A 27,199-nucleotide genomic window follows, 5' to 3' on the forward strand; every position below is an offset into this window, starting at 1 on the left:
CAGCAGGATGTCCCTTAGCCCTTTCTCAATAGGTATTTCCGGCGCGGCCAGGATTGGCTCGACTTAGCCGGAAGTCCCACCTCTTTCTGGACGCCCGTGATTTGGCGCCGCCAGGAAGGGGCCCAATGAGGGATGTTGTGGCGGCGGCGGAGTCTCGGAAGACACTCGGAGGTTAGGCACCGTGTCTCTCTGAGGTTAGGCACCGTGTCTCTCTGAGGTTAGGCACCGTGTCTCTCTGAGGTGGTACCCTCAGCCCACCTCTCGCTTGCGTTCTCTTTTGTGGTGTATCAGCACTGTTTACGAGGTGTGGGGCGTTTCGTTAATTCTTTTTTCCATTAATTCTCCAGTTGCCAGTACTGACGGTTTAAAAATTGCCAGATAGCAGTCTTTCACTGGAAGCACAAACTCGAAGCAGAGTGCGAAGTTTGAACCCTGGACGATCCTTTACTAGGAGAATAGCCTTGTCTAGTTAATCGCCTCCTGAGTCCCAGCTTTGTCATTTGCCAAATGGGAATAATAAATGCCTATCTCACAAAACTGTGAAGATTGAAAGAATAAAAAGGGCCTGGCACGTAGCACCATGGAGATGTTTTAAGATTTTTATTATTATGTTTCCCTTCAAGCTGGGAACCACCTGTGATCCTTACCTCACTAGCTCTTGAGAAGTTTCCTATTTCATCATAATGCCGTATGGATACGGCGTATGGAAAACTATATGGTTTCTTCCCTTTAGGGAAGTAGGTGGAGCATAGTAAAATGTGGTCTTGGTTCATGTCCTAGACGTCAGAGACTAGGGGACCACTTTTGTGCTTATACATTTGTCTTAGCTGGAAATAACCCTGGGATATAGAAACACCCTACTGGAATTAGGGAGGGTGAGGGTGGGCAGGGCACAGTGGGGATTCTCCGTAGAACAGCAACAAAGGCCAAAGTCTTAAATTATTACTATTATTATCCACCACATTTGTCGTCTTATTCCAAATTCAAAGCAGCAGAAGTAGACTAAGACATCATGTTGCCTCAAGTTTAATTGGAAATGGTGGCAAGTACTTACCACCATTAGTAACAAGTCTTTATTCTGTGAGAGTGAGTTTTCTTTTGGAAATTTATTAAATCCTCCAGATTAGAACCAGGTGACTCAGACGAGGCCAAAAGTGGGCAGGACTAGATTCTACTAATTATCCTGTGTTTCTCAAGAACTAGCTCTGAATGGCAATTTCAGACGTGTTCTGAAAATCCCTTGGGTAATAGCAACACTGTTTGAAAGTATATTAACTTTCAAGTGGCCAGTACTTTAAAAGACAGTACTAATTTGTACATATGAATGAAAGTGTTTCTTTAAAATCAGTTGCATCTCCTGCCAATCATTTGAGTACTGATTTGAATTATTTAACAGGATAGGAATAGGCATCAGTTCATTCAAATATTTATCCATATTTACTGAGTATTTTAAGTTGCACTTAACTGTGATAGACCCTAGAGTCTATAAAGTCTATCAAAGACTAGAAACCAAATAAGTCTGTTTTGTTGTTGTTGCTGTTTGTTTGTTTTTGTAGAATTTACTATTTTTTTTTCTGGCAAAGTGCAGTGTAGGTCATTTGCCTGTGGTCCTTGAGCCCCATATGCACCTAAACTCTGCTCTGTGATCATAGTTGACCTGAGTGTGAGTCTGAAAACTACATTTCTCAACCTTGTCAAATGGTTCTGTAAGATTCTTCCAAGAGGAAGCATAGGCAGAAAAGCAAAAGGTGGAACACGGAAAGCTGTTATTCTTCATTTCCTCTCACTCTCTGCTTCTGGTCTCCAGGGGAATATCTGTGCCCTTAAAAAGTCCCAGAGCCAGTTGTAGCAGCCCCTCCTTGGTGGGTCTGTCTTCCCTTTTCCCATCCTCATGTGGCATCCCCAGCGCTGAGTTTGCTTTCTACTTTGATAACACCACCCCCACCCTCTGTTCTACCAGCTTTAGAAGTGGTAGCCACTTGCAGCAGTTAAGAATTTCTAATTTAATCTCACTTTCCCCTTTTTGCTCTTCTAGCCTTCAGCTCCCATGTTAATGCTTCCCCATAGCAAATGCTGTCTGTTTAGAATTTTAAGAATGATTTCTGTATTCTTGCCTGGCACTCAGACTTATAAAGATGCGAATATGTTCTACTTTATAGTATTTACACAGCCGTTGGAATCCAGTGGAGGATTGTTGTAGTTTTTACAAATAAAGGGATATGACTCTGAAATCTTTCTCCCTACCAATGAACTTTAAAACTCCAGACCACATCAGCTCACCCGTAGAGTACTGTACATGCCTATCAGTAATATCTGTTTATCACGGCAACCTAAAGGTCTCCAGGGAGTGTGTGTTGTGGGGAAAGGAGGAAGAAGAAATTTGGAAAGTCTCCACATATAATTTATACTTTTTGAAAAAAAAATTACTTGTAGATACTTATTTTAAGGAAGTAATGAGAAATCGATGTAACAATTTATGTATATCCTCCTAAACTCCTTGAGAATGAATCTTCAAAACCTGTATATCCAACGTCCTATTGTATATCTTACTAGGATGTCCTTCACAATCTCAAACTTCACAGGGATATAGCCTAAATTCATCATCCACCCCTGTCCTCTCAAAAAAAAAAAAAAAATATATATATATATATATATATGTATGTTTGTATACACATCTCCACCCATTTTCCCTAATAAGAAGCACTGTGCCTCTCCTTTACCCTCCATATCTACTCTGTGACTGTAGCATTCTCCCTGACGCCAGCCCTAACACCAACACACATAATAGTCAACCACAACCTATGAATAATATGTGTCCTGGTTCATATCCTAATTGCCCTACCATTTTCCAGTTTATCAAATTCTTCCCAGAGATTTTTGGAAAACTATGATTTTATCATTTCCAACTCTGCTCAAAATTTTTACATGTTTCCTCAATGTCTAGGGCAGCACTTGTCCAATAGAACTTTCTATAATAATAGAAATGTGCTACCTCATAACCAATTTAGTTGCTACTAGCCATATTCATCCACTGAGCATTTGAAACCTAGCTAGTGTACTCAAGATACTGACTTTTTATTTGATTTTGACTAATTAAGTTTAATTAATCATATTTGACCTCAAAACCAATTTAGTTGCTGCTAGCCATATGTATCCACTGAGCATTTAAAACCTGGCTAGTGTACCCAAGATACTGACTTTTTATTTGATTTTGACTAAGTTTAATTAATCATATTTGACTATGACTACCATATTGGACAGCACAGGTTTAGGTTCAAGGGGTTCAAAATCTAAACCACTTGGCATAACATGCTAAGCAATCCTCTGCCACCCTGCCCAGCTTCATTCTGTTCTCCTGTATGAACCCAGTCTTTCAGGCATATAAAGTTTTGTCTTTTTTCCCCAAACATGCCTCTTTCTTGTCCTTTTTATGAATTTATAATTGAATAAGAGAAAAATTGTCCTAAATTAAAGAGAGAGGCTCCAAAATGACTTTTTAAAAACTACAATATTTGGTAAGTAGAACTTCTTAGAAAAGCACTAACGGTAAAATGAATGTCAGAATCTGGTGATAACTTCTGCTTTCTCCCGGTGCCTTGTAAAGAACACACTCAATAGATGCTTATTGATGAACCTGTTGATTAGGGCTAACTCTCTCTAACTTACCTGAGCTTTGTTGGATAGATTGGTTGTGAGTAGCTGTGTTAGGGAGGGATAGGAGACTGCCAGTTAGCATTCTGTGTCTACATCATTGTTGGAAATTCATTCATTGCCATTAGGTGCAGAAACTTTCCAAGTCTGTGTATTTTTTTGTACTCAGTTGCTAAGATCCAGTGCATCTGTGGCACAAGAGAATATTTTACAAGCCTTGTTTGTCACATACATGGACTACGTAAGAAACAGGAGTGAAGATTGTTTTTCTTATCACTTGTCAATAGATTTTTTTAAAGAGTATTGTGATTACATAAAAACATCTTAAAGCATTGATTTCCTGGAGTATAAAGTAAGAAGAGATACATTTCAGAAACTATATGTCATTATCAAATGGAAATGTATGGAGAATTGAATAAGCTTGATTTATTTGGGGAATTTGCACAAAACACCCAATTGTTTGGTCAAAATGACCAAAACTGACAGGAAAGTGAGAAAAGGCAAGGTGAAAAGAGTAAAATAATACAGACTTTATAATGTCAATACATTTCACTGAATAGATGAAGAAAACTATTTAAATTTTGGTTATTGTAATGTTAATTTGCTGTGTTATTGGAGAAAATCAGTTCTGCTAGAGAGCACAGAATGGAATGGATGAATCCCATAGGATGTGGTAAGTATAGATAATAAGCAAGTAGTCGTGAGACATAGGCGGGATTCATAAGATGTGCTAAAAATAGATATTAAGTAACTGATAGATGTAAAGCTAAATAGACTAAATGACTATATGATGGAACAAGCAAAAGTGTTATTTATAGATAGAAAGGGATTGAAAAACCAAATTATGATCATGCCATCTCTAGGCTGACAGCCATGTTGTTGTGGGATCGTTGAGCATCATGGTCCAGAAAGAATTTTTAAGACGTTTTACAGTCTCTAATTTAAGTAGCTTTGGGATAGGACCTGTGGGTAGAAAGAGCTGCATTTTTGCTGTATGAAGCTGGTGGTTATATGCTTAGTGCTCAAGGGGTGGGGGCACTTGCAGAGCATATTGGATCATAAAATGTCTTCAAATTTTGAATCATAAAATTGCTCTTGCAAGATTTCTGTGGTGCTTATCATTCAGTTCAATATTAACTATGGGTAAGATTTACAGGTAGTCATGAGACCCTTTAAGGATGTATCAACCAGCATGTATTTGATCCTTATCGAAATTATGCAGCCTATAGGTTAGCCATCTGGGCTAAAGGTGAACATTTTTCTGCTTCTATCCCTCATCAGTGTTACCCTTACGTGGTTCATCCATGGTTATATTCTGGACCCAAATGTACTCTGCCTAAGAATTGCTAATGATACCTATAACTGTTGGCAGGCTAACTGGCAAACTGCAGCTATGGACAAGAATATTTGTCACTGCTTCTCTGCAGAACAAGTGTCTATCACTGGCCCCACGCACCTTCTCTCTGTTGACCTCCCTGCCTAAATGTTAGTCTGTCCCCAGCTCATCAGTGAGGAAGGCTGATATAGCATGCATGCACACACACACAGGGAGAGCGTACACATATAAACATTGAATAACTTGGGATTCATGGAGTGTAGTCCTTCCCACTTGCAACCTAAGTGTGGTAACTTACCCCATCTCTTTCCTCTTTGCTTTAAAGGGATGCGTGATTTGAGAATCTCCATTTGGTCTTTGAGCCTGTCTGTTCTGTGACCCCTGGGATAGCTTGGCTTGCAGTGTACTTGGAGGCCACCATTGCATCAAGGTAATTCCCCATGACAACTAGGAGAAACTTAGAAAAATAACAACATAGAACTGTAGAGCATAAGCTAATGTTGTATGAGAAGGGGAAAGGAAGGCAGTCATAAATTGTATCCATTAGGTACTAAAAGACAAAAATAGGCAAGTAAAGAGCAAACCGAAAGGTAAAATGTAGAAAATATTTCTTTTTCTCTAAATTGATTAATGGAAAAGGGAAAAAGACAAGATAAAGGAAAGACTCAGAGTTTTGACAGTGTTGCATATATATCTTTGATACCAATTATACTTTATTTATTGCTGTGACCAAAATAACTGTATCAGAGGTAAATACAACAAAATCCAAATGAAGGGAAATGCTCTTCCAACAAGTGGACTAATCCTAGAAATTCTTTTTAATTCACTCTACATAGTATTGTAATAGGTTTTTTTTAATGCTCATTACATTTTAAAGCATTTAAAGTATCAAGAAAAGAAAGAGGCTTTAAAACTACTTATAATTAGGAAGGAATGCATATAGAGCACTACTTTCTATAAAAGTTTTTATTATTTGTGCACATTTTCTGAAACATTTCCTGTAAATCAATTCTTATTTAAATACACTAAAATTACAACTATTTTAATTTTTTTTTTTTTTAATTTTTTTTTTTTTCGACGTTTATTTATTTTTGGGACAGAGAGAGACAGAGCATGAACGGGCGAGGGGCAGAGAGAGAGGGAGACACAGAATCGGAAACAGGCTCCAGGCTCTGAGCCATCAGCCCAGAGCCCGACGCGGGGCTCGAACTCACAGACCGCGAGATCGTGACCTGGCTGAAGTCGGACGCTTAACCGACTGCGCCACCCAGGCGCCCCAAAATTACAACTATTTTAAAGATCTGTGAGATAGAAGACTAAGTAAGTAAATATCCCTTTGTAATTAAAGTAGTTTTTTCCTAATTTATCTCTTTTATAATTTATTTTCTTTAATAGGTCGCTGTATCTGTTAGTATTATAGAAAATGTTGAGTTAAACACTTGCCTAAGTGAAATATATATAAGAGCATGTACAATTTTTCTCTAAGAAGATTACTATAAAATTATTTACATAGATGAAATTGTTTATGAAACAAACACATCATATTCTTATTCTGTGGTTCTTAAAAGAATATGAAATTTTATGATGTAGCTCATTCAAATTAATAGCCTTATGCTGTTTTTAATTTGTTTTTACAACTTAATTCTTACTTTGAAATTGAGTATTCTCTCCCTCCAGAATTTGAAATGGTAAAAACAATTAGAAAGAGAAAGTGTACTCTGTGATGAATCAAAAATAATACCCACATATAAAGAGAGATTAACGGTATAATATCATCATGAAATACTGATTATATTTTTCATGATCTATTTGGGATTTAAGATATTTCTATTATTTTATAACTAAAAAAAGAAAAGGTAGAAGATCTCTTTTCAGAATTTACAAAGTACTATTGAACTTTATACCATTAAAGAAAATTATTATTGGGGCGCCTGGGTGGCTCAGTTGGTTGAGCGACCGACTTCGGCTCAGGTCATGATCTTGCAGTTTGTGAGTTCAAGCCCCACGTCGGGCTCTGTGCGGACAGCTCAGAACCTGGAGCCTGCTTCAGATTCTGTGTCTCCCCCTTTCTCTACCCCTCCCCTGCTCACGCTCTGTGTCTCTCTGTCTTTCAATAATAAATAAATGTTAAAAAAATTATTATTATAAAGAAAGGTAGTAGTGTAGAAATTTGGATTAGAAAAATACTAAAAATTATTTTTGTAACTTTATACTAAACACCGTAAAAATAGATTTAGTGGTATACATTCTTTAAAGCATGTGACATATTTTTGTAGCCAATGCAAATACTGTAGTTTTTATAATATTTAGAATTAAATTTCTGAATTGCAAAGAATTGTTTCAAATGAATATTAAAAGGCAATCCTAATGAAGATATTGAAAGCAAATGATGGCTAACATGCTAAATCTGTTTCGTATTATAAAGGAGTGCATCAAAAAGAAATTGTTAGAGTCACCCTTCATTCTCCATTCCCAGGATTCTCCTCTGGGCATTTATGTCAGATGACCTAGGAATGTGCAGAATTAGTGTTTACTGGCCAGTCATTGGTTATTCAGAATTCACTCTGATTTGAATTATCTCTAATGTTTTTCTCCCATCCATTTATGGATCACATGTACAATAAATCAAAGCATGTTGATCCTGGTGAAATTTAGCAAAGAAATACAGCTTTGGCCATTGGCCACAAAAATTTGAAAATCTTTACTCAGGGGAAAAACATGGACATTTTCTCACCCTGGATAGTAGCTATTTTCTAATTTAAATTTCTAACTAAAATGGTTTGCTATTCTTCTAAAAACTGAACCTTGCATATGGTAAGACTTATCTCAAGCCAAAATGTACCGTTTCACTTTTGTAGTACTGTATTTACTGTTGAGTAAGTCAAATAATTCAGAAAAACTGGAAATCATATTATGAAGAAGCAACTCTCCCACATCTATTTCTAAGTCTAGATTGGTTTTTGCTGAAAACAGATATTCATAGTAGGAGGAAAAAGTACATAATTCTGTACTCATGTGTACACACATATATGCACATATGTATATGTGGTAATAGGACAATTTGGAAGAAAAATTGTTAAAATGTATAGGAACAGTACTTTTGTATTTAGAATACTGAATAAGGATTCATTCATCAAACAAATTAATTATTTTCTTCTGCTAGCCTTTCCAGGAGGCTGGTTCTTCCCCTATCCCTGGATGAAAATTTAAGCAGTTTTCATGTTTTTTTCTGGTCATTCTTAGGTATTAGGAAGAGTTATATGTTAAAGCTTCAGTCTCCATTTAACAATAACAGTATAAGGTCAAAATTTAATTCTGGCTTTTGAGTTTAAGGCTTCTCTCCTTGCCCACCTCCAGGCGAGTTGCAGGCCTAAAGCTATCAGTCCATGAGGTAGAGAAAGGAAAGTATAGTCTGCTGCTTCTCTTTCTCCACAAGGATACTCCAACTCCATCTTGGTTAGGCCTACAGGCCCTCCCAAGGTTGTAGTGTGGGGACAGAGGAGTTTTATTGGAAGCAGCTTACAGGAAAATTTCCTACTAAACTAGTACTGTCTTCTTGATCTAGCATTGCCACTTTCTGGACTTGGCAGATGTTTAAAATAGACTCTTGTTCTCATGAGCATTTTCATGGGTTCTTCCAAGACCCACTCCACTCTCCCTGTGGGTTCTGATAACAAGAGCTAATGCATGTTGTCCTTCTGGTCCTTGGCTTTATTTATTTACTTAGCTTCTTTTTGCAGAAGACTATTTTTTTTTAAGTTTATTTATTTATTCTGAGAGAGAGAGTGATCAAGGGAGGGACAGAGAGAGAGGGAGAGAGAGAATCCCAAGCAGGCTCTGCACTGACAGCGTGTAGCTCAATGTGGGGCTCGAACTCACAAACCCGTGAGATCATGACCTGAGCTGAGATCAAGAGTCGGATGCTTAATCGACTGAGCCACCCAGGCTCCCCCTTTTTGCAGAGAACTATTTACCCATCTTAGCCATGTGTGAGCAGGACCTAAGAAAACTCCATGCTGGCTTTCTTAAGTGAGTGGTACACATTTGGTTCACTGGGAAATCACATTGTTTGCCCCAACAAACTCTGGGAATAGGATTTTATTGCTGGGATTCAGGAAAAGCAGAAATCCTGTTACAGAGTTACCACTCAACAACAGCCATGTTACCCCTGCATGTCTCTGGCCTCTGAGGACTACCCAGCTATTCTCTAGCTTTCTGGATTTTGCAAATGGGAAGTAAACACACCCATGTCCCCCAGACCTCAAGTTCTGCTAATGGCCTCCTTAAAGCTTCTCTCTTCATTTAGGATGAAGAGGGACTACCATCTACTTCTCTTCTTGAGAGGAAGGATGCTATCACAGCATAACAACAGTGATTCTTGAAAACCTTCTCCTCCAATCTTTAATTCTCAGTCATTTGAGACCTTTGAAGTGGGTGAAGTCATTCAGAGTCTTACATCCAATTATCCTCAACTTTTTCGTACAAATCTTTACAGGGTGGTTATGATCTTCACTTTGGAATGTAGTATTTACTCTTTTGGGGTCTTAGCCAAAGCTTCCACAAGTCCTGTTTTACATTAAGTGGAAGATGTCCTTCTGTGTATGTAAATTAAACTTTTTATATATATTAAACACTTTGATTTTGAGATAGTTATAGATTCTCATGCAGTTGTAAGAAATAATACAGAGAGATCCAGTGATCCTTTATCAGTTTCCCCCCAGAGGTAACATTTTTCAAAACTGTAATATAGTATCACAACCAGGATGTTGACATTGACAGAGCATTTCCATCATCACAGGGCCCCTCATGTTGTTCCTTTATAGCAATACTCACTTCTCTCCCACTCACACCTTCTCCTCAACCCCTGGAAACCACTAATCTGTTATCCATTTCTATCATTTTGTCATTTCAAGAATATTATATAAGTGGAATAGTACAGTGTGTAACCTTTTGAGATTATCTTTTTACACTCAACATGATTCTCTGGAGATTCATCCAGATTGTTGTGTGTGTCAACAGTGTGTTCCTTTTTTATTGCTGAGCAGTATTCCATGAATTGGATGTACCGTAATCTGTTTAATCATTCATGTGCGGTAACATGTCTGATGATATGATTGATGAAGGACATATAGTTTGTTTCCAGTTTTTGTTATTGTGCATTAAAACGATGATGAGGGAGTGCACCCGGATGGCTCAGTTGGTTAAGCGTCTGACTTTTGATTTCTGCTTAGGTCATGATCTCATGGTTTGTGAGTTTGAGCCCCACATTGGGCTCCATGCTGACAGTGTGGAGCCTACTTGGGATTCTCTTTCTCTCTGTCCCTCTCCTGCTTGCACACACATGATTTCTCTCTTTCAAAAATAAATAATAAGTAAACTTTAAAAGAAAAAGTGACTATAAACATTCATATGAGGTTTTTATATGAATGCGTGTCTTCATTTCTTTGTGATAAATGCCTGGAGTGCAGTTACTGCATTGTATGGTAGTTGCATTTTTAATTTTTAAAGAAACTGCCAAACTGTTTTCCAGAGCATCTGTATCAGTTTATATTCCCACCAGAATTGTGTGAGTACTCCAGTTTCTCCACATCCTTGCTGGCATTTGACAGTGTCACTATTTATTATTTTACTCGTCCCAAGACACCCACACACATACACATACAGTGGTTTTAATTTGCATTTCCTTTGTGAGTAATGATGTTGAACGTCACATGATTATTTGCCATCTGTGTATCTTTTTTGGTGAAATGACTCCTCATGTCTCTTGCCCATGTACTAACTGGATTGTTTGTTTTTTACTGTTCAGTTTTGGGAGTTCTGTATCTATTCTAGGTATCAGTCTTTTGTCAGATATATGGCTTTCAAATATTTTTTACCAATTTATACTTTATTTTTCCTCTCATAACAGAGCCTTTTACAGAGTGAAGGTTTTAATTTTGATAAAATCTAAGTTTTGTTTTTATGGGTTGTACTTTCGGTGTAAAGTAGTAGTTAACATTTTATGTGTAGAAATAAATACATTCACTCTTTCCTTCACCTCCCGTGTCCAAACATTATTTCCTGTAAGAAGCACTTCTAAAATAGAACCTAAATGTATCTACTTTTCTCCATTTTTACAGCTGTCTCTCAGGTTCAGATCACCATCATCATTCACTTAACTGGTTCCCCTTCCTTCTTCCTCCCATTTATTTATTTATTTACTTACTTATTTAAAAGATTTTATTTTTTTAAATAACCTCTACACCCAATATGGGGCTCAAACTCACAATCCCGAGATCCAGAGTCACACACTCCACTGACTGAACCAGCCAGGTGCTCCCCTGCCCTTAATTTAAAACTATAAATTATACTATGTAGCTCGTTAACTTAAAATCCTTCAAAGTTTTCCATTAGGCTTAGAACAAAGAACAAAATCTGAACTCTACCACAGCCTATGAGAACCTGCCACATCTGGCCTGCCTAGCCTCTCTGACCTCATCCTGAGCACTAACTTCTGACCTCCCTTCATCTCACCTTGGTGCTGTAAACTACACGCATGCTCCCTTTTGTGTGCCTCTCAAACACCAACAAGCTCCTTCACACTTTTGGCCTTGCCTGCACCACTGTTTGTAGGCCTTGCTTCTGCTCATTCAAATCACTCCACAGTTCAGAGGTTAGCTGCTATAAGACACCTTCACTGATGGCCCTATATAAAGAAGTTTGCTTTTCTCTTGTCATTTTGTGTCATCACTCTGTTTTATTATCTTGTACTTTACTGGCTGAAGTTATGTTTACTTTTCCCCCATTCAGAGGTAATCTACCACAGCAGAGGCCTTGCCTATCATATTCATCACATCTCAAATACCTAACACATAGGGGTCACTCAATTAATATTTATTAAATGTTGAACACTTCCATTTCTTTTCCAAAAAGCAAATTGCCTTTGGACTATTCAACTGCTAGTAGAGTCAATATGTCCTCAGAAGGGACTATTTATAATATTGCTAATTAATTAGGAGAATAAAGAAAAGTGAGTTCTGATTTCTGATAAATCCAACTCATGCTGCCACCAAGTCATGTCCTTTATTTGTTGTTGAGTGAAGTGCACAGATATAACGTAGAGCAAAATATTATCTCAACTATATCTTGATTCTAACTATAAGAGAGAATACCATCATTGTGTTGTCACAAGCTCCAAAAACTGTAGAAATTCCTATCCTTTGGCTTCACCAGTAATTCTATGATTTACCCTAGGCAAGTCTGAACAGGCCTTTATAGCTTAGTTTCTTGTTCTGTTAGAAGAATATAACACAAGCTTACCTCATCAAGATGCTATGTTACAGTTTCTATTTATTGCAAGTACTGTGTGATTTTGTGTCTCTATTAGTGTGGAGCACACATTTATTATTTGATGGTATCAAAAGACCATGCCATGAAGGATGCCACATTCTTAGAGATACTAGAGGGATTATACTGCATGTGACAAATTAATTTTGGGGATTGTGTTGTGGTTAAAATGAAGATAAATTTGGAATTTAGCTAGACTGAAAAATTGTCTCAAATAATTTTTAATTGTGTTTTTAGAATAGGACTCTTAGATAACTCAGGATAGGCTCAAAACTTTAGTAGAAAAATCAATGAAATATGCCTCATAAACTTATATACGGTTTTGTATGTATATGAATATATAAATAGAACTTTGCAGACACATTCCTTATTTGAAATTTAAAAAACTTCCTGATATTTTTAGTACTCATTTACTTGAGATCCTGTGGAACTCAGCAAAATAATAGAACTGGAAAAAGAATTGTCGACTTTTCCAAGATGTAACTCTGATTCTGAAAATATGATACTATTAATCTTCTTCAAAGAAACTGGAACTTCAAATACATAGTTTCATAAGGTGCCTTTTATGGAATTTTTGAAAGAGTTAAAAAATGTCAGAAGAGCCTTATGCTTATCTTACTATAACTAGGAGCACTATTGTGGAAGAGAGAATTAAGCTAAATAAAAAATGTATTTTGTGAAATAGTTGTAAAAATATTTATAAAAATATAAAAATACAAAAAATGTTATAGGGGTGCCTGGGTGGCTCAGTCAGTTAGGTGTCTGACTCTTGATTTTGGCTCAGGTCACAATCTCAGGGTTGTGGGATCAAGTCCGGCTTTAGGCTCTGCTCTGAGTGGGGCCTGTTGGGAGTCTCTCCCTCCCTCTCTGCCTCTCCCCAGCTTGTGCACACACTCTTTCTAAGTAAATAAATAAACAGTTAAAAAATGTATATATACAAACACACACACACACACACACACACACATATACACATATACACACACACGTACACATATAAATGTTAACAAATATTTAAAACCATGTAAATGACCTAGCTCTGTAACTTGGATCAAGTCATCTAACCATTTTGTATTCCAGGTTCCTCAATTGCAATTCAAAAGGAATGAAATAATTAAGTAGTTCTCAAACATTTTGGTCAAGGACCCCTTTACATTCTTAAAAACTGGGGACCTCAAAGAGCTCAATATATGTTTGTGAAGATTATATTAATCATTATTTACAACATTAGAAAGTAAAACTGAGAAAAATTTAAGATATTTACTTACTCATCTAAAAATAACTATCCCATTTTATATTAGCATAAGTAATTTTTATGAAAAATAACTATTTTCCAAAACAAAAAAAAAATTTGAAGAGTGGCATTGTTTACATTTTTTCCAAATCTGCTTAATGTCTGGATTAAAGGTTGGTTGGATTCTTGTATTTTTTCTGCATCCATTTTGCTGTGGTATGTTTGTTTTAGTTGAATTATATGAAGAAAATCTGGCCTCATGCAGGTATTTGGAAAGAAATTTAAGCCTTTAAAACTTTAATATTCTTTTCAGATAATTATGGATGTTCTTCTTTGTATTGCATGGAAACTTGACATGGGTAATTTCTCAAAGCCTAGTTGCTATGTGAAATCTAAAACCATAGTAATGAATTTTTCACATTAAAGAAAATGGGGAGTGGCTTGAAAAAACTTACAGAGATTGTGCCACCTTCAGTATACCACTGCAGTGTGATGTGATAAGGACATTTTTTCCCCTTTATCTTTATTTAGCCACTTTTCATCACTGAATATTCTTTTACTTTTAAGAGATATTTATTTAGGGGGTGCCTAGGTGGTTCAGTCAGTTGGGTGTTCCACTCTTGTTTTTGTCTCAGGTCATAATCTCACATTTCATGAAATCCAGCCCCATGTTGGGCTCTATGCTGATGGTGCAAAGCCTGTTTGGGATTCTCTTTCTCCCTCTCTACCCCTTCCTTCCTTTCTTTCTGTCTCAAAATAATAAATAAAAATATTTATTTTTGGTGAATTTTCTCAAGGGTAGAAAAAATAATAAGACAGTCTCTATGTAGATAGAAACTTGGATAAATAGATAGTTAGATATCATCGTAAAATGGTAACTAATTTAGTCTGTGAAATTCTGTAAATATCTCCAAACTGAAAGATATAAGGAGATTGGTGGGGGAAGGGAGAGAGTAGAACAACGACAGTGGTTAGATACAGTACTAGTAAAAATGGAATAATGCTCTGATTAAATCCTATCAGCAGAATCATGGGAACCTAGCTTCTAGATTTTTCAGAACCAAGAAGCACCCAGTATATCTTGTAGATCTTTTCACCTTCTAAGTCTTATTAGTCCCCTCTTAACAGCCTCCCTCCTCTGTTCCTGATAATAATGGCTTCCTGGGTCCTCTATTACAAAATCTCTGATCATTTGTTCTTCCTTGATTTAAAGACACACCTTGCTCTTCATCCATCTATGCCATTAGGACAGACATACTCCTCAAAAAGGCTGTATTCCATTCTCCATGTTGAGAGTTTCAATCTAGTTTCAATCCATCTTTTCAATCTAGTAATCTAGTTAAAATCTAGTTAAAGGGTTAAAGATTGGATCATGTTCTCTGTTGATTTAAAGACCTTATATTTGAGCCAGAGAATGGCTATCAAAAGTAGCTAGACCATCCAGTTGATTTTACAGTTCTTCATGGACATAGACCCAGCAAGTCCACCTACTTTCATAATAAAGATAAATGGTGAATGCACAACAGGTACATGCTTTGGACCTCATTCTGGGAAGCTTCCTACTCAGATTTTTGGTCCGCCTTGTTCTCGCTGTTTATTTCATTCTTTCTCAGTCTCAGATATTCCTGTGGCTGCTTTCTCTCATTTTCTCTTGTCCAATTATTGCCTGCTCAGTCATGAGCAAATAAACTTAATCTGTGCTCCAAACATTTAAATACCTCTCAGTGTCTCAGAATCATCTGAGGATATTAAAAAAAAAAAAAAATTATTCTAAGGCTGTATGTACCTGTTTTGAAATACAAAAGCATGTGTGTGTCTGGGAGAGGGGAGAGGGGAGTGAAAGGAAGGAAGTGATAGCAAGGAATGACAGCTTATAGGTGAAAAGGGCTAGGCATCAGGAATAGAGGTTTGGTTGGAGGAAGAGTTGCCGTTTTCCCTCTCCTACATTGTTCTGGCCAATCATTTCCCATCTCAGTGCCTCTGCAGGGCAGAAAAACAGTGGCATCAGCTCAGTGCCAGCCAGGGCAATGACATGGTAGCATATAGCAACAAATGCAGGCAGGGTGGCCATGTTCTGAGCATTTATTCTTCCCCTCCATTCCCTTCACCTCAACTCTTTGGCTAGATAATTGAAGCTGAAGGAAACAGTTTCAGGAAAGAGTACTGCCCAGGACCTTGATGCAAGAAAATAATGGAGTACTAATTTCAAAGGATTTTAGCAAGATAACTTTTAACCTAGATTTTTACTTCTAGATAAACTACATTCACATGTGAGAGCTTAACAGTACCAGGAGACAAACAGTTCATCACTCAAAAATCTTTCTTGAAAGTACTCCTGGAGGAATCAAGAGAGAAATAAATCCTAAAGAAAACAACAAAATATTTTCTTAATATTTATTTTGAGAGAAAGAGAGAATGAGAGCACGTGGGGGAGGGGCAGAGAGAGAGGGAGAGGGAATTGTGAGGCTCAATCCCATGATGTGTGACCTGAGCCAAAATCAAGTGTCTGCTGCTTAACCAACTGAGCCACCCACATGCCCCAACAGCAAAATACTTTTTTAAAAGGTGAACAGTTAATTAAGCATTGATTCAAGAAAAAATAATGGGAAAGAAAAATTTTAAATATATCCATATCAATTTTGAACAAAAATCCTAGATGACACCAATGTGGCCAAGTGAAGGGCTGAGGCAGAACAGAAAGAAATGGGCATATGCTAATTTAAGGTTTCATCTTGTTTGGGACAAGACATACATATTGGTAAGCTTAATTAATTGGTAGGGAAAATTGAGTCTAACCATGTGAGTTTTAGGAAGAGATCAAAGAAACAAAAATAACACAATATGTAACTTTCCAATCAGCAGAAGATAATAATCTTTGCATTATCCTATGGAAAGATAAGATAATCTTTGCATTATCCTATGGGAAGTAGAAAAGGAAGAAAAGAATATGGTAATTGCAAAACAGTAAATAAGGTGTGTCAAAAGATTTCAATCACAGTAATTTCAATTAATATCAGTGGGTTAAATGCACAGATTATAAGACAGAAATTCTCAAATTGGATTAAAAAATACAACAATTTATGAAACACATTTCCTAAAAGAGACTCTTTTCTTTCCCAGAGAGGTACATGGGTGAGCTTTGTATCCCCACTAGAGTACACAGCACTTCTCTGCACCTTTACTGAGCATTTGGAACCTACAGCTCGATTTAACTATATTTGCTGTCAAGCTCAATTTAACCATATTTGTTGTCAAGATGATTACCAAAGCTTTCTGGAAACCTCAATATTGAGGTTGAACTCTACATCAGAAAAGTTCTCTTCAGAGCTCCCACTCCTAGAAGCACATCAATTGGTATATATAAGGCCTTCAAACTCTGAGAAACAATGATTTACATGGAAAAGTACCTCAAAGTCTGTTGAACACATCAATAAAACTATTGGGACTGCCTGAATAAAAGGAGACAGTGTTATGAACAAGAGATTGACAGGGTGCCTAGGTGGCTCTGTTGGTTAAGCTTCCAACTCTTGATTTCAGTTCAGGTTATGATCTCACAGTTGTGAAATCAAACCCCGAATCAGACTCTGTGCTGAGCATGGAGCCTGCTTAAGATTCTCTCTCCTTGTCCCTCTGCCCCTCTCCCCCTCCAGAGCACATACATGTATGCATTCAAAAAGAACAAAACAAAAAGAATAAAAACAAAAAAACACAAAAATAGGAGATTGCAAGCTGATGACAAATTGGCACTGAGAAGGAATTTAAATACAGTAATTGTCAGACCGAGCATGCCCCTTGCTGTCAAAGCCAAAACTGCTAAAAGGGGAGCTCACTCTCCCATCTCATTACTGACTGGCCATTCAGAGGTCTTCTAGCTAACTCCAGTTCTCAGTGTGATCAAGGATAGATCTTACAACAGCAACAAGCTCACTATGCACCATTTCCAATCCTTCCCTATCAGTGCTGCAGACTTCAGGGAAGCCACATGCACTAGAGCCAAAGTCTAACAAAATCAAAAGAATGTCATCAAGAGGAATAAGGAAAGATGCTATCAATAGGAGCATGAGGGACTTTCATCTAAATATCCTAGGGAATAATGAAGTCTCAAGCTGCCAAGGAATATCATTAGAAAGACTGTGTACATAGATAACATTGCTGACATAGATGAAAGTACCTCTAATTCTTCCAGTGTTGGACATATGACCTGGATTACAATGCCTCTGTTAACTCCAGTTGATATATGACATCTGACTAGCTTTCAGACCTGCTTAAGTTTTTCATTAAGATTGGCTCAGTGGCATAGTTGTCTGTTTAACATCCTTTTGATGAAGATGACTGGGAAACTTGAAGGAAGTTCCCCAGAATACAGTTTCCAGATGATAGGAGTTGATGGTAGAGGTTGGTCACAGTGACCAACTCTTAGGCAAATTTCCAAAGCTGTGATGAGAAATTATGCCCTTACCTTCTGCTCATAGTGAACCAGATCAGCTTTGTGACTGAGTCCTTTTAGGTGTGTTATTTGGTTCAGTCCAAAAGGAGAGTTCTAATGGTTTCCCATTATTCTGTAGATACTGAGATATCATTGTCAACATGGACAAAACGAGATGTTTTCTGTTCCAATCTTAGTGCTTGGCCAAGTACAACTGGAAAAGAAAGAAACCAAAAATTCCCTAGACAAAGCATTATTGAGCTGAGTAAGACCTATGTAAGTGTTCTAAAAACAGACAGCCCAAGGTACTATTTTTCTTAATTAACTTATTTTTTAATTTACATCCAAGTTAGTTAGCATATAGTGCAACAATGATTTCAGGCATAGATTCCTTAATGCCCCTTACCCATTTAGCCCATCCCCCCTCCTACAGCCCCTCCAGCAACCCTCTGTTTGTTCTCTATATTTAAGAGTCTCATGTTTTGTCCCCCTCCCTGTTTTTATATTCTTTTTGCATTCCTTCCCTTATGTTCATCTGTTTTGTATCTTGAAGTCCTCATATGAGTGAAGTAATATATTTGTCTGTCTCTGACTAATTTTGCTTAATATAATACCCTCTAGTTCTATCCACATAGTTGCAAATGGCAAGACTCCATTCTTTTTGATTGCCGAGTAATACTCCACATCTTCTTTATCTATTCACTTGTCAATGGACATGTGGGCTCTTTCCATACTTTGGCTATTGTTGATAGTGCTTCTATAAACATTGGGGTGCATGTGCCCCTTTGAAACAACACACCGGTATCCCTTGGATAAATGCCTAGTAGTGCAATTGCTGGGTCATAGGGTAGTTCTATTTTTAGTTTTTTGAGGAACCTCCATACTGTTTTCCAGAGTGGCTGCACCAGTTTGCATTTCTACCAGCAGTGAAAAAGAGATCCTCTCTCTCTGCATCCTCGCCAACATCTGTTGTTGCCTGAGTTGTTAATGTTAGCCATTCTGACAGGTGAAGGTGGTTATCTCATTGTGGTTTTGATTTGTATTTCACTGATGATGAGTGATGTTGAAAATTTTTTCATGTGTTGGTTGGCCATCTGGATGTCTTCTTAGAGAAGTGTCTATTCACATCTTTTGCCCATTTCTTCACTGAATTGTGTTTTGGGTGTTGAGTTTGATAAATTCTTTATAGATTTTGGATACTAACCCTGTATCTGTTATGTCTTTGCAAATATCTTCTCCCATTCTGTTGGTTGCCTTTTAGTTTTGCTGATTATTTCCTTCTCTGTACAGAAGCTTTTTATTTTGACGAGGTCCCAATAGTTCATTTTTGCTTTTGTTTCCCTTGCCTTCGGGAAGTGTTGAGTAAGAGTTGCTGTGGCCAAGGTCAAAGAGGTTTTTGCCTGTTTTCTCCTTGAGGATTTTGATGGCTTCCTGTCTTACATTTAGGTCTCTCATCCATTTTGAGTTTATTTTTGTGTATGGTGTAATAAAGTGGTCCAGGTTCATTTTTCTGCATGTCGCTGTCCAGTTTTCCCAGCAACACTTGCTGAAGAGACTGTCTTTATTCCATTGGATATTCTTTCCTGCTTTGTCAAAGATTAGTTGGCCACAGCCCAAGGTACTATTAACTACCCCTTTTGCCCATTTACCTTTTCTTTTTTTTTTTTTTTTAATGTTTATTTTTGAGAGAGAGTGGGAGAGCGAGAGCGAGGTAAAGGCAGAGAGAGAGGGAGACAAAGAATATGAAGTAGGCTCCAGGCTCTGAGCTGTCAGCACAGAGCCTGATATGGGGCTCAAACACACAAACCATGAGATAAGACCTGAGCTGAAGTCAGATGCTTAACCGACTGATCCACCCAGGCGTCCTTTCTTTTTTTTTTTTTAACGTTTATTTTATTATTATTATTATTATTATTATTATTATTATTATTATTATCTTAGAGAGAGAGAGAGAGAGCGCACACGCACATGTGAGCAGGGGATGGGCAGAGAGAGAGGGCGACAGAGAATTGGAAGCAGGCTCTGCACTGTCAGCACAAAGCCCAACATGGAGCTTGAACCCACAAACCACGAGATCATGACCTAGACTGACGTTGTATGCTCAACTGACTGAGCCACCCTGTGACTTTTTGTGGGGGGAAAAATTTCAGTAACCTACCTCAAATATATTTATGAAGATCATGTGTTAAAGGATAGAAAAAGATGTAGCAGACATATAAGAACCAATCCCCTTTTAAAAAAGTCCATGATAGCAAAATAGAATTTGAAGTTAAAAATAATTTTCGGGGGTGCCTGGGTGGCTCAGTTGAGCCTCTGACTCTTGATTTTGGCTGAGGTCATGATCCTGGGGTTGTGGAATCAAGCCCCCATGTCAGGTTTTGCACCGAGCATGGAATCTGCTTAATATTCTTTCTCTCTCCCTCTGCCCCTCTCCCCAGCTTGTGCTCTCCCTCTCTGTAAAATAAAAGGATAAATAAAATTAAAGTTAAAAATAAATTTTTAAAGCTTATTTACTGTGAGAGAGAGAGGTAGGGGAGGGGCAGAGAAAGAGAGAGAGTGAGAGAGAGAATTCCAAGCAGGGTCCATGCTGTCAGTGTAGAGCCCGACGCAGGGCTCAATCTCATGACCTGAGCTGAAATCAAGAGTTGGATGCTTAACCAACTGAGCCACTCAGGCTCCGCCTAAACAGCAATATAGCAATAAAATAATGATATGAATGTATTAGGAACAATGTACGTTTGAAATATATAAAAAAGTATGGGAGAAATCGGTAAGTCAATTGAAGCTGGAGGTTTTGAGTCATCCCTCTAAAAACTAATAGAACAAGCCAACAATGAAATCAAAATTATATAAAATTATAACATTAATAAATTTAAATGAAGTAATGAAGATATAGAATCTTACACTCAACAGACAACATATATTACAGTTGACCCATGCAACACAGGTCTGACCTGCACAGTTCCACTTATAAGTGAATTTTTTCAAAACAACATGTAAAGTACTATATATTTTATTTTCCTTATGATTTTCTTAGTAACATTTTTTTATAGCTTACTTTTATTGTAAGAATACAATATATAATAAATATAACATATAAAATGTGTTTATTGACTGTTATCAGTCAGACTTCAGGACAATAGTAGGCTATTGAGTTTTTAGGGAGTCAGAATTTGTATATGGATTTTTAGAAGTTTATTTATTTATTATTTTTAGTAATCTCTACATGGGGCTTGAACTCATGACCCCGAGATCAGAAGTCACATGCTCTTTTTATTGAGCCAGCCAGGTGCCCCTAAATGCAGATTTTTGATTGCATGAAGGGTCAATGCTTCTAACCCCTGCATTGTTCAAGGATCAGCTGCGTTTTCAAACCCAGATAGAATATCCACAAAAATTAACCAAAAATTAAGTCATAAAGAAAGCTCTATGTATTTCAAAAAATCCATGTAATGTAGATTATGTTCTTTCATCATTTAACAATTTAAAACTAAACACTAAAAAAAGTGGCTGGATAAAAAATCCCATAAGTCTAGAAACTAAAAATAACTAACAACCCTTGGATTAAAAAGAAGAGGAAAAAATTATAAGGGAAATCAGGAAATTCTTTAAGCTGAATGACTGACTTTAAATACACTTATCAGAAAAAAAAAGAAAGATTGAGGAAAATAAAGCATGCATTAAACCCAAAGAACTAGAAAAGGAAACAGTGGAATGAACATATACAAGTCAGAAGGGAAAAGATAATGCAAATAAGGGAAAGTCAGTAGGAAAGAAAGAAATCAATAGAGATGATTAACAATCAAAACCTTATTTCTTTAAAGAGATTTTAAAAAGTAAAACATCAGGGTGCCTGGCTGGCTCAGTCAGGAGAGCATAGGACTCTTGAATTTGGGGTCATGAGTTCAAGCTCCATGTTGGGGGTAGAGTTTACTCAAAAAAAAATTTTACAAAACACAAACAAAAAAATAAAATATCTGATAAAGGTGATTAATGAAATAAAAGAGACTAAGTTAAGGGTGCCTGGGTGTCTCAGTTGGTTAAGCGTCTGACTCTTGATTTCTGCTCAGGTTGTGGTCTCATAGTTTGTGAGATAGATTACCCATGTTGAGCTCTGTGCTGACAGTGTGGAGCCTGCTTGGGATTCTCTCTCTCTCCCTCACTCTGCCCACCCCCCAAATAAATAAACTTGGAAAGGAAAGGAAAGGGAAGGGGAAGGGGAAAAGTAAGGGGAAGGGGAAGGGGAAAGCAACTGTAAGTTAAAACTTGACTCCAAAAAAGAAAATCAACTGTAGAAAAATAGAGATTTTAGAAATAGCAGAAAACTATGAACTGTATAGCAATAATATTGAAAATCTAAATGAGTGGCACCTGGCTGACTCAGTTGGTGGAACCTGTGACTTTTGATCCTGGGGTTATGAGTTTGAGCCCCATGTTGGGTGTGGAGATTACTTAAATATAAAATATTTAAAAAAAAAAAACAAAAAGAAAGAAAATCTAAACGAAAAAAATTAATTTCCCAGTAAACTTTGCCTGAGAAGAAATAGAAAACTTGGATCACCCATTAACCATGAAAGAGATTTTTAATCATTCACCAGGCCTCCAGTCTAAGTGCAATTTTTATGGTCAAGGTTCTTTTTTTTAAATTATGGTTAAGGTTCTTAATTTTAGCTAAGCAAATCCACTCTAATGTAATCTGAAAAGGGTTTATTAAGGAATGTATATAAACCACAGAATTATTGGAAAGACGGACATAATAGACTCTGGCTGAACTTTCAAGAATGATCTCAAAAACCCAGCAGAACTTGGTAACTAAAAGAACCATGATGACTACTCTGATCAGGAATTTGCTGCCAGCACTACTGGCCTTAGTCTAACACCTCTACCTCCACGATCTGTACCATAAAAATGAATGCACTGTACCCTGTTTTCACATGACCCAATCTTGAATCAGAATTTCCCACATGAATCTTACTGTCAGAACTTAAATCACATTGAGAAATCCTAACTGCCAGGGAATCTGAAATATGTAGATTTTACTTTCAGTTTCTACATGTTACAAAGGGGTTAGAATGAGTTTGAAAAAATTATTCCACAGGCTCAGATAGTTTTAAAGTTTGAGTTCTTTAAAACTCTCTAGGTAAAGATAATTCCAGCTGATATGAAGTATTCCAGAAAAAAACATGGAAAAGCTGTGCAACTCATTTTGAGTCTCAATTCAAATTAATTATTTCATTAATTATAATCTTCAGACCAACAGTGGTGAGGACAATACAAGAAATATATTATTAGCCCATTTCCCTTATGCATACAATGTGAGATCCTGAATACATATTAGCTGAGTTCAATGACGTTTTAATAAACAAAACATGGTAATATAAGTTTCACTTCAGAAATGTAAGGAAGGTCATCACCAGAAAAGATATCGTTTAGCACATTAATGCCCTAAAGAGGAACAAAATTACCTGAATATATACAGAAAAGGCATTTGATAAAGTTTAACATCCATTTATGACATTTTTAAAGTGTTAGAAAAAATAGAAATAAAAGATGATTTTTTTTTTAATTTTTTTTTTTTCAACGTTTATTTATTTTTGGGACAGAGAGAGACAGAGCATGAACGGGGGAGGGGCAGAGAGAGAGGGAGACACAGAATCGGAAACAGGCTCCAGGCTCTGGGCCATCAGCCCAGAGCCTGACGCGGGGCTCGAACTCCCGGACCGCGAGATTGTGACCTGGCTGAAGTCGGACGCTTAACCGACTGCGCCACCCAGGCGCCCCTAAAAGATGATTTCTTTAATTTGATAAAAGCTTTTAGCAAAAAGCTCCTGGCAAATGTAGTGGGGCAAATATGTGACACCTTATGATTAGGAACAGGAAAGAAAGCCTTGTTAGCACAGATGCCATTCAGTTTAGTAAGGGGTTCTTAATAAAACAAGAAAAGAAAAAATAGGAGGTATAAGCATTGAATGGAATGGATAACGGTCCCTGTTTGCAGATTATTAGATCTTCTATGAGAAGACCCTGTTGAATCAATAGACAAACTACTGGAACTAATAGAGTTCAGAAATACTGTGGAGATGCAAGACCAATAATAGGCAACAACAACTATAATAATAGTGAATACTAAGTACTAGATAAGAAACTTTATAAATATTTTATATATATTTAAGTTTCATGTAAGCGTTCAAACATTGTTTAATGTCAGCAGCAACGACCTAGAAATTAGTATGGAAAATGACTTCACTCACAATCGCAACAAAAACTGCTAAGTACATAGGATATAACCTAATAAAGAATGCACTTCGCAAAGACCTTTTCAAGCTGTATTAAGTGACATAAAACAAGATCTAGGTAAAAAGAGAAGAATGCCAAGTTCTTGGGTAGGAAAAAATTAACACTGTGAAAATACCATTCTCCATAAGTTCATCTATAAATTCAATGCAGTTTTAGTGAAAATTTCAGGAACTGGACCAATAGGAACTGGAAGGATAATGGGCCAAACAAAGAGAAATTGTCCTATTGGATGTATTAAGACATTTTATAAAAGCACAGCAATGAAAACAGGATGGTTCTGGTATAGGCACAGATAAAAATTGATGCAACAATAAAAAAACAAAAACAAAAACGAACAAGCCCATGTTATATATGAGAATGTGTAATATAGCAGAAATTAGCATTACAAATCAGAGGGGAAAGAGGGATTATTTAGTATATGGTTCAGTAGATAGGGAAAGCAAATTTACATTCCACCCTCACAACAAATTAAAAAATGAACTCCAAATAGATTAAAAACCGAACTATAAGAGGTAACATATAAAGTTATTAAAATATATCTTTGTGAACTATCTTTGTAAACTTGGGGTGGGAAAGGATGTTTAAATAAAATTTAAAACATTTAAAAATTTTTTTAATGTTTGTTATTTTTAGTGTTTATTTTTAAGGAGAGAGAGAGACAGAGCATGAATGGGGGGAGGGGCAGAGAGAGAGAGAGAGAGAGAGAGAGAAGGGAGACACAGAATCCAAAGTGGGCTCCAGGCTCTGAGCTGTCAGCACAGAGACTGACATGGGGCTCGAACCCATGAACCATGAGATCATGAAATCATGACCGGAGCTGAAATCAGATGCTTAACCAACTGAGCCACCCAGGCACCCCTATATTATTTTGAAAGAAAGAGAGACAGAAACAGAGCACGAGCAGGGGAAGGGAAGAGAGAGAGGGAAACACAGAATCTGAAGCAGGCTTTGGGCTCCGAGCTGTCAGCACAGAGCCCAACATGGGGCTCAAACTCATGAACCGTGAGATTATGACCTGAGTCGAAGTCAGACACTCAACTGCCTGAGCCACCCAGGTACCCCAAATAAGATTTAAAAAGTACAGAACTTAAGGGTAGGTGGTAGAGATCAATGGATGTGATCATATTAGTTATTTCTATACAAAGAAAACATGATAGATAAACATAACAGACTGGTGGCAGATTAGAAGATGTTTTCAAAATGTAAAACTGAAAAGTGATTAACAGATAGAATATACCAAGGACCCATTCACATCTGCAAGGAAATAAACAAAAATTGGACAAGGAATAAAAATAGATAATTCATGGAAGAGGAACCCTAAATAGCCAATATGTATGTGAAGAAATGCTTAACTTCACTTGAAATCAGAGAAATTCAAAATAAAGCAACATAGAAATGGTAAAAATTTAAAAAGTCAGCTAATACCAAGTGCTGACTAGAAGGAGCCGAAATGAGAAATCTCATTCACTATTTGTGGGAGAATAAACTTTTACTATTTAGTGAAATTAATTATCAGTATTTTCTATATATGTATCATTCCCCCATCTGGGTTTATACTGTGTACAAGTCTTTAAGGGGATATTTATGAGGATAAAAGCAGAGCATTATTTGTATTAGCAAGAAGTTACAGGAAGCCTTACTCTCTGTCCCTAGAGAAATGGATAATCACGATGTGTTGTGTGTACATGCAATGGAATACAATACAGCCATAAAAAGTAATTAACCATCTTTATATATAGCAAAGGGAATAGATCTTAGAAATACAATTATGAATTCTGTAGGGAAAAACAATTTATGTACATTCAAAACACATATACACATAGAAAACCATCTATGATTTCTCAGGGATATATTTTCAGATGCCTAAGGCCATATACTGAGTATGCTGGTGTGAACATCTCTGATGGGAAGGACAATGTAAATGAGAATGAGTAAGACAAAGGGGAAAGAATAATGATATAAAATGAGAGGGACATTTCATGGGCTTTTAATGATAGTGGAATATGAAATCTGTGTATTTGAGACCCATTTGACTCCTGGATAATTAGCATGTTTGTCCTAATTTGGAGGAGGAATAATTAATGTTCCCAGTAAAAGGATGTACATGTTTTAAAACAGATTCTGGAGGGTTTGAATGACCTTATGTAGAAGACAGATGGATATTTGATTAGTATAAATTCTTTGCTTTAAATACATTCCTCCAGCAGAAGTGTTAGAAAGTAATCTGAAATTTGCCTCCAGCAATCAGTCTAAGAAAGGAGTACAACTTTGAAAAATGTGGTTATTTAATATTCAGAGAGAATTGCTCTGTAAATCTAGGAAATACAAAGATACTCTGTCAAAAGTTTGCCTTCTGTTAGGTTTCCATGTAATTTATCAGGCAATAGTTTAAAATGCATCAGTTTGTTTTGTTCTTATAGTATTACCTCATTGCACATGACTTCTGACTAGGTCAGTTATTCATCTGACTAAGACAGTTATTCATCAATAAAATCCCCCCCCATCATTACTTCTTGTGTGAACAATATACTACAAATTATAGCTTGCAGACTCTGCTCTGTCATGCTTAACACACTGCGTTATTCAATAGCTTTGGTGTTTTTGGTATTAATCTTAGGCTCTTTAATAATGTCTCTTATGTATTATGTCATTTCTATCAATACCATACTTAATTAATCAATAGTGTGAATAATTAATTGATTAATTAATAGTTTGAATTAATCAAACAAAGATTGAAGTCAGTGGACTGAAATACTCAAAGGGCATTACTTTTCTTTTTTTTTTTTTTAATGTTTATTTATTTTTGAGACAGAGAGAGACAGAGCATGAACGGGGGAGGGGCAGAGAGAGAGGAAGACACAGAATCGGAAGCAGGCTCCAGGCTCTGAGCCATTAGCCCAGAGCCCGACGCGGGGCTCAAACTCACGGA

General features: G+C 36.9%; 1 long non-coding RNA gene across 2 annotated transcripts; it reads left to right on the forward strand.

Moving 5' to 3' along the window:
• The first annotated feature begins 11 nt into the window (after positions 1 to 11).
• Positions 12 to 27,199, forward strand: LOC147581796 (uncharacterized). Of its 2 annotated transcripts, XR_015250278.1 has the most exons (5): positions 12 to 217; positions 254 to 304; positions 5,313 to 5,417; positions 26,116 to 26,201; positions 27,079 to 27,199. It is a non-coding gene; the product is annotated as an uncharacterized LOC147581796 (long non-coding RNA). The 2 variants fall into 2 exon arrangements; XR_015250279.1 differs by lacking the exon at positions 26,116 to 26,201.

Source organism: Puma concolor, chromosome B1, assembly GCF_028749965.1.
Source record: "Puma concolor isolate L17-30 chromosome B1, mPumCon1.1.hap2, whole genome shotgun sequence".
In the NCBI taxonomy this organism is placed as follows: Eukaryota; Metazoa; Chordata; class Mammalia; order Carnivora; family Felidae; genus Puma; species Puma concolor.